The sequence below is a fragment of the Brassica oleracea genome, chromosome C3, assembly GCF_000695525.1.
Source record: "Brassica oleracea var. oleracea cultivar TO1000 chromosome C3, BOL, whole genome shotgun sequence".
NCBI classification, from domain to species: Eukaryota; Viridiplantae; Streptophyta; class Magnoliopsida; order Brassicales; family Brassicaceae; genus Brassica; species Brassica oleracea.
Genome location: NC_027750.1, coordinates 2,187,308 through 2,200,460, shown reverse-complemented (window position 1 = coordinate 2,200,460; position 13,153 = coordinate 2,187,308). Strand labels below are relative to the sequence as shown.

General features: G+C 31.5%; 1 pseudogene; it reads left to right on the top strand.

Annotated features, from left to right (window-relative positions):
- The first annotated feature begins 3,191 nt into the window (after positions 1-3,191).
- LOC106333590 lies at positions 3,192-5,759 on the top strand (annotated as a pseudogene).
- The last annotated feature ends 7,394 nt before the right edge of the window (positions 5,760-13,153 follow it).

The window sequence follows — 13,153 nt, the reverse complement described above, 5'->3', positions numbered from 1 at the left end:
ACCTAAAAAGTTGATGGCATTGATTTCCAACCAAAAAGTCTTTGGTCCGGTCCCATCTTCCGTCCTTGTCTTCTTTTTGCTTAGACTTGCATATCAAAGCAAAAATGTAAAAACATATCAGTTCAGACAAGTAATCGCTTTGAAATCTTGAAAACTTTCGAAAATATTACATAGAGGGTCAGTTTTCTAGTTAATAATAACACAACAGGACAGTTTTGATTGCCGATACACTTTCTTCTCTCTTCCCTTAACAAAATCAAGAGTGAATTTCTACGGTTGCCCTTCACCACCATAATATAAATAATTTATTCAAATTTAAATTTTTTATGAACACAAATTCTTTTTATTTTTTATTTTTTACATAACAATAAATTTGGAAGACTTTAACAATATCAAAATCTCACTGATCTTCGTCGTTTTTGTTCCCCCAAGAGATAGAGATTCAAAAGAGAAAAGGATGTGTTTCCAAGATCTCGATTCTCGAAGCTGACTCTCAATTTCCGATTGTCAATCGTGGGAGAAAGCAGAGACGTCGGGATCCATCTCAGGATGTAGCCGTCGAGATATACAAAATCAGCACGGTTCTCAGTTTTTCTTCCGCCTCGTTCATTCCACCCAAACATCTAAGGATACTCTTGATTTGCGAGAAAAACCCGTCAGTGCCACTTTCCTTGTTTTATTAAATCTCTGTTATGATTTTTAATTTTGCTAGGAAATTAAGAAAAATATGTATCTTTTAATTTTTTTTTGAAGTTGACCCTGTAGTTGATGAGTTTCTTCCGTTTGTTATGGATATTGTTACACATATTAGAGTTGGTAAATGCTTACATTTTTGTTTCCCTTCTCATATGGTGCTAATGAATATTATACTGAGAGGACTCTAACCTGACTCGGTTGCCTACAAACTCTACGCCGGTGAGATCTTCGACAAAAAAAAGAGACAAAAACTGAACTGAAGTAAGACCAGAAAAAAACATTCTTTAAACTTAATCAAAATTTCCAATCCCAAATTCAAACCGAAATCATGTGAATTTCTCCTAAAACCCATAAGCAAGTGGTCTAATTGATGGGAAGCTGAAAAGCGGTAGGGAAGTCAGCATACATGGTAGATGGTGGAGCTGGCGTATGTATGCGGTAGAGTTGGTTGGTCTCAATTTCTTCATTAATTTGGATATTGGCATGAGAAGGTGCTCTTGTTGGCAACTTTTACCGTTTATCCGGCGGCTGGCCCGTGCCGGAAGAACCATGTATTCGATCAGTTCATCTCGGGGGCGATGAGTTTAAACTTGCTTTGTGTGGAAGCGTCTATTCTTACAGTTGGTGTGTAGCAGAGTACGAAGCACCTGCTTCTTGCCATTACTGGAGAACTGTGCAAATAAGATTTTGATTTTTGACGAAGAAAGAGATAAACATTAAAAACAATATAATCTATGTTTATTTTCTAGCTGTAAATAAATAGAAAGGTGTTGTCGAAAAGATGTGTGAGTGAAAGTAAGCTGGGCTAACAACTAGAGTTTTAGAGTGAGGATCTTTCCGTAATATAACAACCGTCACTTAACTTTTAAGTAAGAAAAACTAAAAACCGGTTCTTAAATAAAAGTTTTAAGAGACGATTTTTAATTTTTTTTAGTTAAAGTTAAGAAACGGTTCTGATATTACGCTAAGAAATCATTCGCAAGAACCCTGCAATAAACCCTGCAATATCTTGTCTTTGCTAAGTCTGATTCTTGTTAATTCTGTCAGCTACATTTTCTCGAACTAGCAGTCATTTCAATTATCAACAACCTCAGACTAGGCTTCAACTATTAATTCAATTTCAGGATTATATTATTATATGGTTTGAGTTTGATGTATGGCAAGTGCATTATAAACATTATACGTTTACACCAAAATTTAGATTTTTACAACAAACATTATACGGTTGGGCCCAGAAATAATTAGGGAACATGTTGGTAGTGTATTTGCAGCGATATTGGATCATTGTGTTTTTATGCTGCTATTATCCGGTTTGTAGTTTGTAAACCGAAACCTAAGCAATGGTGTAGTTGGTGAGAAATATGCATGCTCACGTCTCCTTTATTCTTCTCTGGTTTTGCAACAATTTATTTATAAACGTGAAGTGACCTACTCTGTACTGAATCATAAACTCTTAGTTAAAGACGAATAAAAATCAAGATAAAAAGGAGTTGTTAGATAGATCCGTCACAAGGGCCAGTGTGTACTCGCATGGCATATAAAACGAGGGAAATTGAGTTGTTTATATAAGTCAAGGATATGGTACACATTAGAGTTAAAATTAAATATTATAAGAATAAATGTTTTAAGTAATTGACTCATAGTGAATCACTTGAGCGTTTATAGCTAGTGCGTTTTGAATAACGAGATTGGATGCCTTTTTAAAGCATCCATATTGGTAGTTTTCACTAGAGACAAAGTTTCTCAAAATAAGTCGAAATTACTTTAAATTTTATATAAAAAAATAAACAAATTCATTTATCACCGATTAATTTTAAGATAGAAATCAAACTAAGTTAATATGGTGTTAAAATTCAGTTCATACAATTCAATGTAATCCTTGTGGCTCAAAGTTGGTCTATCGGTCTTTTAGTATAATGATAAATATAATTATTATATGTGTGTATGTAATAATAATTATAAAAGTTAATAAATAATAAATAAAGATGTAGATTAACACAAAATAAATACATGGAATTATCTTTTCTTTTTTCAAAAAACTTTTTCATTTATTTTTGAGATAATTTTTATAATATTAGTTTGTAATAAGTTAAATAATGAATTATATAATTTATTTAGAAAAGATATTTAAACTTTAATTAGTCAAATTAAAATTAAAATTGTTTAATGACTTAGCATAAAATAGTGGAGAATATGACAAATAAACAAATTCACTTCTTAAATAATAGTATAGATAGATATTTTTAACATATACACTAAAGGAATGAGAATATTTTTAAAATCAGCATTTCAATAGAACCCAAAATTAACAGAAGAATAATTTTTTTTTTAACTTTTTACATCTCTACTCTTCTTTTCCACATTTTATTATAAGCATTTTCATCTCACTGATTGCATGTATTTATTATATCAAATGGAGGCCTCGTGTATTACAGAGCACCGTATTGATCTACTCTCATCTACTCTTTTTTATTCAACTTAGATTTTTTCAGAAGATAGGCAATGGGAGAGAGAGACGACGAAGCAGAAGGTGTAGGGATGGCGATGATTCCTCTACTAAAGGATCAACATGAAGTGGAGGACGACGGAGATATAATGGTGGAGACGAGGAAGCTCTGGCGTATCGTTGGACCAGCCATATTCACCAGAATCACAACCTACTTGATCCTTGTTATCACTCAGGCCTTTGCCGGCCACCTCGGCGAGCTCGAACTCGCCGCCATCTCCATCATCAGCAACGTCATCGTCGGCTTCAACTTCGGCCTCCTCGTATACACACGCATAAAACATTTTTGGCTTGTATTTTTTTTCTTTGACTTGTAACTATGTTTTATAAGCAGCTTGGAATGGCGAGTGCGTTGGAAACGCTATGCGGTCAAGCGTTTGGAGCGAAAAAATATGACATGCTAGGAGTGTATTTGCAACGATCTTGGATTGTTCTCTTTTTGTGGTCCATCTTGCTACTCCCTATGTACTTCTTTGCAACTCCGATTCTTAAGTACTAAGGACAGCCTGACGACGTCGCTGAGCTCTCCGGTACAGTGGCGGTTTGGGTTATTCCTGTCCATTTGTCATTTACTTTCTTTTTCCCTCTCAACCGGTTCCTCCAATGCCAGCTTAAGAATATGGTACTTCCTTTCTCTTTGAAAATATGAATTTCTAAGTTTCACACATATTAAAAGTATAATAAATATTTAGAAAAAAATATATATTTATTTTTACTATGTACTTTTTAAAATTATCAACCTATAATATTTAATTTAAATATTTTCAATAAATACTTTTTAAAAAGTTACAATTTATTAATATCACCTGAAAAGATGGAAAACTAATCCTGTAGAATAAGAAAAAGGTTTAGAAATTTTATTTTTCCGGAGCGGATGGAGTATATATATATATATGTAACATTTTAATTAGCCTATATAAGTTAATATCTCTCTGACTAACATTAACACCAGGTGATTGCGATTTCGGCTGGAGTGGCACTTGTAGTTCACATATTTGTGTGCTGGCTTTTTGTATACGGTCTTAAACTTGGAGTCATGATAGGGACCATGGCTACTGTTAATGTGTCATGGTGGCTCAACGTCTTCATCTTATTTACTTACGCCACTTGTGGCGGTTGTCCACTCACTTGGACTGGTTTCTCCATTGAAGCTTTTACCGGGCTTTGGGAATTTGCTAAGCTCTCTGCCTCCTCCGGGGTCATGCTTTGGTACTATTCATTAGATTGTTTCGCATTTTTTTGTTTGGTTTTGCAATTGAAACACAACTTCTTACGGTAGATTTTTTTGTTTATCGAGACAGCTTGGAGAGTTGGTATTATAAGATTTTAATTCTGATGACTGGAAATCTGAAAGATGCAAAAATCGCTGTTGACTCTCTGTCTATATGGTACGTTAGATATATATTAGGGTTGATATACTATATAGTTAATATCCAGGCCCGGCTCTTATATTATGTAGGCCTTGTGCTGGAATAATGCTTTTTACAAAAAAATAGTTATACTATTGTAAATATAAAAATTAAGACCCTAAACTATGTGTGTTTTAATAAATCAGGATCCTAATTTTTATGTGAAATGAGGATCCATATTTCTTAACCATTTTTTCACAAGTACAATGTCCATGGGCAGCATGGCGATTAATGGATTGGAGATGATGATTCCACTTGCTTTCCTCGCCGCGACAGGTCATGACCAATCTCTCTCGATGTTTTGTTTTGTTCGCCTTATACTATTGATTATCTGGCCATGCATTATAGATATATATGACCACTTTATATATATGATATACCTTTTTTGGTAGCGTACGAGTTGCGAATGAATTAGGAGCAGGCAATGGAAGAAGAGCAAGATTTGCAGTGATCATATCAGTGACAGAATCGTTAATCATCGGTTTAATATTTTCGGTGCTTATAGTATTTCTTCAGTATCAAATCGGTTGGATCTTCTCTTCAAGTGAAATTGTCATAAAAGCAGTCACTGATCTCTCTATCCTTTTAGCCTTTACAATTCTTCTTAACAGTGTCCAACCGGTTCTTTCTGGTACGCTACAAAACAAAATTAATTTGTTTTCATTCATAATAAACCGAAGTGACTTTTGATTTTTGATTAGGTGTTGCGATTGGTTCGGGTTGGCAATCATTCGTGGCATATATAAATTTGGGATGCTATTATTTAATCGGTCTTCCACTTGGATTTGTCATGGGATGGATTTTCACGTCTGGTGTCAAGGTAAACGCCAGTTTTTTCAATAAACTCTAGATTTGAAGGCCAATTTCTCTCTATATAAAACATCTATTGTTTTATGTTATAGGGCATTTGGGCTGGTATGATATTCGGAGGAACCGCGATGCAGACATTGATGTTGATTTTTATTGTTATGAGATGTGACTGGGAGAAAGAGGTAATTCGATTTTTATTGCTTTGATTCACGTGTATGGTCTATTTATGCATCTCTTCTCATGCAATTGTTTGGACGTTTATTTCATATTTGTAGGCACAAAAAGCAAGCGTGCGCGTTAACAAATGGTCGATCTCAAATTCCGAGGGAAGACACTGAAGATTTTATAATTTGTATTCCTTTATCAAAAAAATAATACAATTGTAAAATAAATATATATCTGCATGGAGCATCTTATATATTAAAGCAGAAGTTACAGCATTGTTTCATGTGTGATTTTTTAAAAATTGAGCTAATGGACCTATTTTTTGAAAGTCACGTTACATTTAATCTCTAATCTCATTATTTAAATTTTGGGTCTACCAGAAATTTTTATTGGGCTATTAATAATTGGATTTAAAGAATAAATGATTCATTGGATTTATAGATAGTATAAATTAAATAGATATAATTTAATGTTGTAATATTATACCTCCATATGTTAAATATTTAAATATTTGTTGATGTCAACTTTTAAAACTCTAAAGATTTTTTTATAAAATAACAAAAAATCATATTATCTAACAATGATTAATCTTTACTACTTTAAACCAATGAAAACAAATTTTAAACTATATAGTTAATTTTAAAAATTAAACAAAAAATAAATGTTTAATTATTTACTCCATAATATAAATCTATGAAGCGAAAAGTTTAATTTTTTATAAACTTTCTAAATTTGTGAAATGTTACAATATCTTTGAATATGACATAAAACAATATTTTACTAATCTTTATATATATATTTATGATTTTAATAATGAAATAATAATCCGAAAATATATATATAGAAGAAGATACAAATACATGTGAAAGTTTAAAATAATCTATTCAATAAAAATATACCGTAAACTTATTATGTTTTAAAAATTTATAGACACATATATTATAATATATATCAATTTAGAATTGAAACCAAAATATTTATATAAAAATAAATGAAAACAAAAATCTGCGCGGTTGCACGGATCGAGATCTAGTTTACTCTATTGCAATAGAGTCCTATTTTATCTACTATAGAAAAGTTGTCATTAAGTTTTGGACCCATTCAAATTGAGTTTTATCAATCTAAGTATAAATATACTCAACTCTATTAATTTGGACAATCATTATCTGTTATTAATCTTGCCAATATTTCAGCATCAAAATCGTTCCTAAATTAACCAAATTACAAATAATAGATATTGTAGGCATAAATAATAAGTAGAATTATTATAAGAATTGCAAGATTGTAGGGATATTCCATTTTTTTTAAAAGCGTTTTGGTGTGCACAAAAGTATGTTAAGAATGGTAGCTTTTAATTTGAGTTGCCAATTGGATTTAAACTTTATTCGTTTTTAGTAAGTTTGCTCATTGAGATATGCAATGTTGAAGAATTAATATACTGTATACATTTTCCTAAAATTGTCTACACATGAGATCAACTATTACAGTCAAATCAATCCAGTAAAAATACTATCATACGTGATATTAAGTTAAATGATACAGACAAACATATATTTTATCTTTTTATTTTTTCTATATATTAATTACAATTTTTCAGTTTTTATATATTTTCTACATTCAAGAAACCTACATAATTGACTAAGTTGATGTCCACTCGAAATGATACATGACATGTTAAATAAATTAATCATTATGTTAGATTATCATTCAGTTACATTTATATAATTTTAATCTAATTATATAATTATAAGAAATATAAATATATATATATATATATATATTATTTATAAAAAAATATTACAAATCAATACAATACATTATACTATTATAATATTAAATCAATATTATAATATTTATTAAATTATGAGTACCCACTGTACACGGATTAGAACATAATTTTATTTTTATGATAAATATGTTTTTACAGTTTGTATAATAAATTACTTTTCACAAGCCCTGACAATGAATATATTTGGCTTCTCAAAATAAAGCTTTATTTCATGTTCACAAATATAAGATCGGGAGGATAAATCTTTCCAAATATAATAAATCGAAAGTGACACTTTTAAAATAGAATACATGTATAACACTTACAAGTTCTCTTCAAATTAAAAAAAAATGTAGTCCATCTAAGAAAACATTTAAAGTATGTATAAAATTATATATTAGATAAATTTTGTATAAATAAAAATAGTAATCCCACATTTTTAAGCGCGGATTATAATCTAGTTTATATTCTATAAAGCTAGGCCGTGGTGAGCGAGTAAAGCACATGCGATATCATTACATCACATGGTTAATGACAAGATAGAAATATGATATATTTCTCATATATTTTCAATCATATATGCTCATATAGAAAAAAGTTTAGTTACAGTACACCAATGTACGTACCTATTTTAGGCGTTAGGTTTTGATGAAAATTTTGATAAATCTAAATATTTTATAGAGAAGTTTGAACGGAGAATATGATGATTTGTAAAACCACTTGGAGAGCTGTAGACCTACAATGACTTTTTTACAGGAGGATAAAATTATGATTAGATTTTTCATTACTTCGTAAGAATGAAGCGAAACAGCTTTATATAGAAGGGAACTTTTATACATGATATAAAGGTAGAAAACTAAATTGTTGAATCCATGACATAAAGCAATGTGGACGTTAGTTGCATTTAAAATGTTGGAAATTAAGTTGTTGATCAAACACAAAGATGCATGGATTATGAAAAAGATAAGTAAAAGTTTAATTAATCGTATTTCCACTACTTTATGGTTTCAAATCACAATAGCTGATTAGAGAATGTTAAGAGCATGATTAACTCGGGGTTCTGAAGATGGGGTTTTTAGCTTTAAGAACCGGTTCTTAGCTTTTTTTAGTTAAAAGTTAAGAAACAGTTTCTTAACTTTCGCTAAAAACCCCACTCTAAGAACCCCAGGTTAATCATGGTCTAAAAGACCATAGAATATATGTGAAAAAAAAAAGAATTAAGAAGACCATAGAACATGTGTGATTAGTGTAGAACCGAACCTAATGAAAAGACGATATATATGCAACAAACAAAATAGAAATGGAATGTGGACTATAATGAATTGCAAGTAGCAGTCTAAAGCACTATTTCAAATTTATTGGCAGATTAAACTTCCTGATACTGTTTCCGGGGATTGTTATGTGTTTGATTGTGGGTTATGTTTTTATTGGCAGATAAACTTCCTGATACTTTACAGGTCATGAGGGACTTTCAGTCTAAATCAGGACTTGCTATAAACATTAGGAAGACTTGTGTTTTTGTAGATGGAGATGAGTCTGCGTTTACTACTCTAGCATCAGATTTTGGGGGTGTCTGTGGCAGTCTACCAGTTCGTTAACCGGGTCTCCTGCTATCTCCACACAAGTTAAAGAAGCAAGATTATCAGCCCTTAATTGATAGAATAAAGCTCTGGGTTTCCTCTTGGTCGGCTAGGAGGTTATCTTTCGCGGGGCGGCTGCAACTGCTTAATTCAGTCATCTACAACATTATAAACTTCTGGGGATCTGTGTTCCCGCTTCCTAAGGCGTGTCTTGACTCTTTGGAACAAATCTGTAATGCTTTTCTGTGGACAGGGGCACCAAGTTCAGCTAGGGGGCGAAGGTTTCTTGGGTGTCTGTGTGTACTTCAAAAGAAGTCGGAGGCTTAGGGCTAAGGCGTTTAAGAGATCAAAATATGGTATATGGATTAAAACTAATTTGGCTTCTATTTGCTGGTAATGATTCTCTATGGGTTGCTTGGATTGCTAAGCACATTATAGGAGAGCGATTGTTTTGGTTGATGATTTCACAAATCTTGGAAGTTGGATTTGGAAGAGTTGGATTTGGAAGAGTCTGATGGCTTATAGGGACACAGCAAGATAATTTATTACTTGTACCGTTATGTCTGGCCGAAATGCACTCTTCTGGTTGGATGATTGGACTGGGATGGGTTCTCTTCTGCATTTAACGGGACCAACAGGGCCGCAACTCCCCTCATGACCCACCGAATATTTTTTCTGCCTCTAAAGTCTGGAATTTTCTAAAACCTATTGAAACCCATGTGCCTTGGTTTTCCTTGGTTTGGTTCAAACAGAAAATTCCAAAGCATGCTTTTATTGCTTGGCTTACGTTTAGAGATCGCTTGGCCACCAGAGATCGCCTCAGCACATGGGGCATTCAGGTTTCACCAGATTGTATGATGTGTGGTGATGAGAATGAAACCAGGAATCATTTGTTTTTTGACTGTTGCTTTTCTAGAGAAGTGTGGAATTCCTTCTTCCACCAATCAAGTCTGAACCCACCAAATACCTTTGAAGGTGTGGAGGCTTGGTTGAGGTCCTCGGTAGTCAGTAAAGAACTGAAGCCTCTTGTTCTCCTAATCTTCCAAGCGACAATTTATTTTCTATGGAAAGAGCGAAATTTCAAATTGCATACTTCATCAAGCAAACCATCTTAAGTTGTTATAAAGGAAATCCAACTTCAAATAAGGGCAAGACTTCTGGGTTTGGACAGAGAGAGATGGTCCACTACCCATTTAGTTACCACAACAGCTTCGACACACATAAGAACAACAACATATCTATCTCTTTGGTTTGAAAACTTCCAGTTTCACTAGCCAGGTCCTTCATCATATTGTCTGCTTCACACGGGTTGTTTGCTCTTCTTTCTTGTATCTTTTTTTCATGTTCTTTCTCTTTTTTTTTTCTTTTTTTTTATGTTGTAAAGGTACTGGAAAAAAAGAAACATGAATGAATAATTTTTTTAAAAAAAAAAAAAAAAATCTTCCTGATACTTCCAGATAATTTGGTTTAGTTGAAGAAGTTTAGTATATGGTTTATGTTGCGCAGCGTGCCGTCTCTTGGGCTTGTGCTTCCTCTTTTGGGTTTGGTGGGGATTGTCACGTGTTCTGCCGGAATTAGTATTTCAATCATATGTATTTTATCAAGGATATCAATCAAAAAAACTGTTGGCAAAAAAAAAAACTTCCTGATACTGTATGTTTCCAAAGTTGATATATTCTGTCATGCCTTTTGTTTCTTACCTCTCTTTCATTTAAAGAGTTACTATATATGTCATTCACTCATTTGATATAATAGTTTCTAGTGTTAAAACACTGCAGGCGCGTAATGCACCTGATGGGTCTTAAAAATGGTTGATTATATAAATTGAAGAACGTATCCACCCGATAAATATTAAAAGTATCTTGTATGATTAATAAACTGAATTTGTAAAAATCAGATAATCGATATATATATATATAGTATCCCGATCAGAATTTTGTAAAAGGAAAATTCCATAAAAATACCTCAACTAAATTTTATCAAGCTTTTTAATATCCAATTTTTTTTTTGCTATCCCTACCCCAACTAATTATTTTGCCCATTTTAATACACAAAATTTTAAAATTGTGCCCATTTTAATACTCAAATTTTGTTTATTTTAATCAAAAAGGTTAATAAGTTTCAAACGAAATTTTAAAAAATCTCTAAAATTCACAAAACAATCTTAAAAATTCTAGTTTTATTTTAAGTTGTATAAATAAAAGTAATTAAATTGTGGATAGTCTTAAATTTGTGTAATAATGTTTTTACGTTTTAAATATCAAATTTAGTTTTTTTTTTGGAAATAGAAAATAAATTTATTTATTTTTGCTTCAAAATTAAATCTTTCTAAATTTAAAATTTTCTCCATAATTTATTTACTTTATTTCCTGTAAGTCAAAATTAAAATTGGGATTTTTAAAGATTTTTCTTAAATTTTGGATATTTTTAAAATTTTCGTTTGAAACTTATTAACATTTTTGATTAAAAGAAACAAAGTTTGAGTATTAAAATGGGCACAAATTTAAAATTTTGTATATTAAAATGGACAAAATAATTAGTTGGGGTATTAAAGTGGATAGAGAAAAAAATTTGAGTATTAAAAAGCTTAACAAAATTTAGTTGGATTATTTTTATTGAATTTTCCCTTTTGTAAACCGAAATCTACACAAAGGCAATATGGCATGGTTGGTGAGATATATACATGTTGCAATTGATTCGGGTTGGCAATCACTCGTGGCATATATAAATTTGGGATGCTATTATTTCATCGGCCTTCCACTTGGATTTGTAATGGGTTGGATTTTCAAGTGTACTGTTAAGGTAAACGCCAACTTTTATTCTTATAATCTCAATATTTGAAAGTTAATTTCTGTTGGTATTTGTATGTTTTATGTTATAGGGCATTTGCCATTTGGGTCTGATATTCGGAGGAACCACGATTCAGACATTGATATTGATTTTTGTTGTTATGAGATGTGACTGGGAAAAAGAGGTAATTATGTTTATTTATTCTTGCTGGTTCACGTAATCATGTACATGGTTTATTTTCATGTATGTCTTTAATTTCATGCAACTGTTTCCTCGTTTATTTCATAATTGTAGGCACAAAAAGCAAATGTGCGAGTTAAGAAATGGTCGAGCTCTTAGAGCACCTCCGGTTCTACCCATTAAAGTTCTAAATATGAATATGTGTGTACGGAGCCGACCCTGGGTTAAAACCCATAAAGCTAGGGCTCCGGGCGCCATAAACAATATATGTTTTAGGGGCGCCAAATCTTGTATGTTACACTTTAGTTTAGTGTCTGTAAGCTTCCCTTTTTAACATACAGGTAACAAGTTCGATCTTCACCTCCCTTCTTTTTGATAATAATAATAACTTTTTTTTATTTTTTCAAAAATAACAACAACTAAAGATACACAGATGATTTGGGTTCATGCTCCAAAAACCCTAATTCTTTTATTATGTATAGAATACAGATGATTTGATTTCTTTTATTTTATTAAAAATTCGTATTTACTTTCTCCATTTTTTTTTCATTCTTTCGGTTTGGTAGAATATGTATGGATAAGAGATATTATAAAACAATTAATTTTAATTACCAATTGCTCATGTTCCACTTTTCATAGTAACTGATCTTTGTCAGAATAGTTCTATAGGAATTTCATGCAAGCCTTTTTCTAGTTTTTGTAATATTGTTAAGGACTTTTTAAATTCACAAAACTAAAATCTATCATAGGGGTTTAACGTTTTCTGAAACTTTGTGAAAACATAAAAATTGTAGAGTTGATGTTAGCATATATTACTATATGTTTTGCTCTATCTATAAATTATACTTTTTGTTCTTTTTTGTTTCTTTAGATTTGTAGAAAATGCGACGAAAAATAGTTGTAGATATCAACCAAGTGAACTGAAAATAGAAAATGAAAACAGAGAAGATGAGCTGCAAAAAATGTTTTGATGATTTTTTATTTATTGGTTTTGTTTAAAATTACCTAAGTTTTAAGGAGTAATATTTACTGATTATAATTTTATAATTATAATATGGTAAATTTTAGTTAGGATAAAAGAGCAACATTTTTATAATCCGATAAAAGGGCAACATTTTTATAATCCGCTTTAGGCGCCAAAAAAGTACGAATCGGCACTGTGTGTATGTATATATTGTATATATGTATGTAGTTGTGGGGTCCACTAAAGAGTATAGAACCTCTATCCAAAGGTGGACACCACAACTAC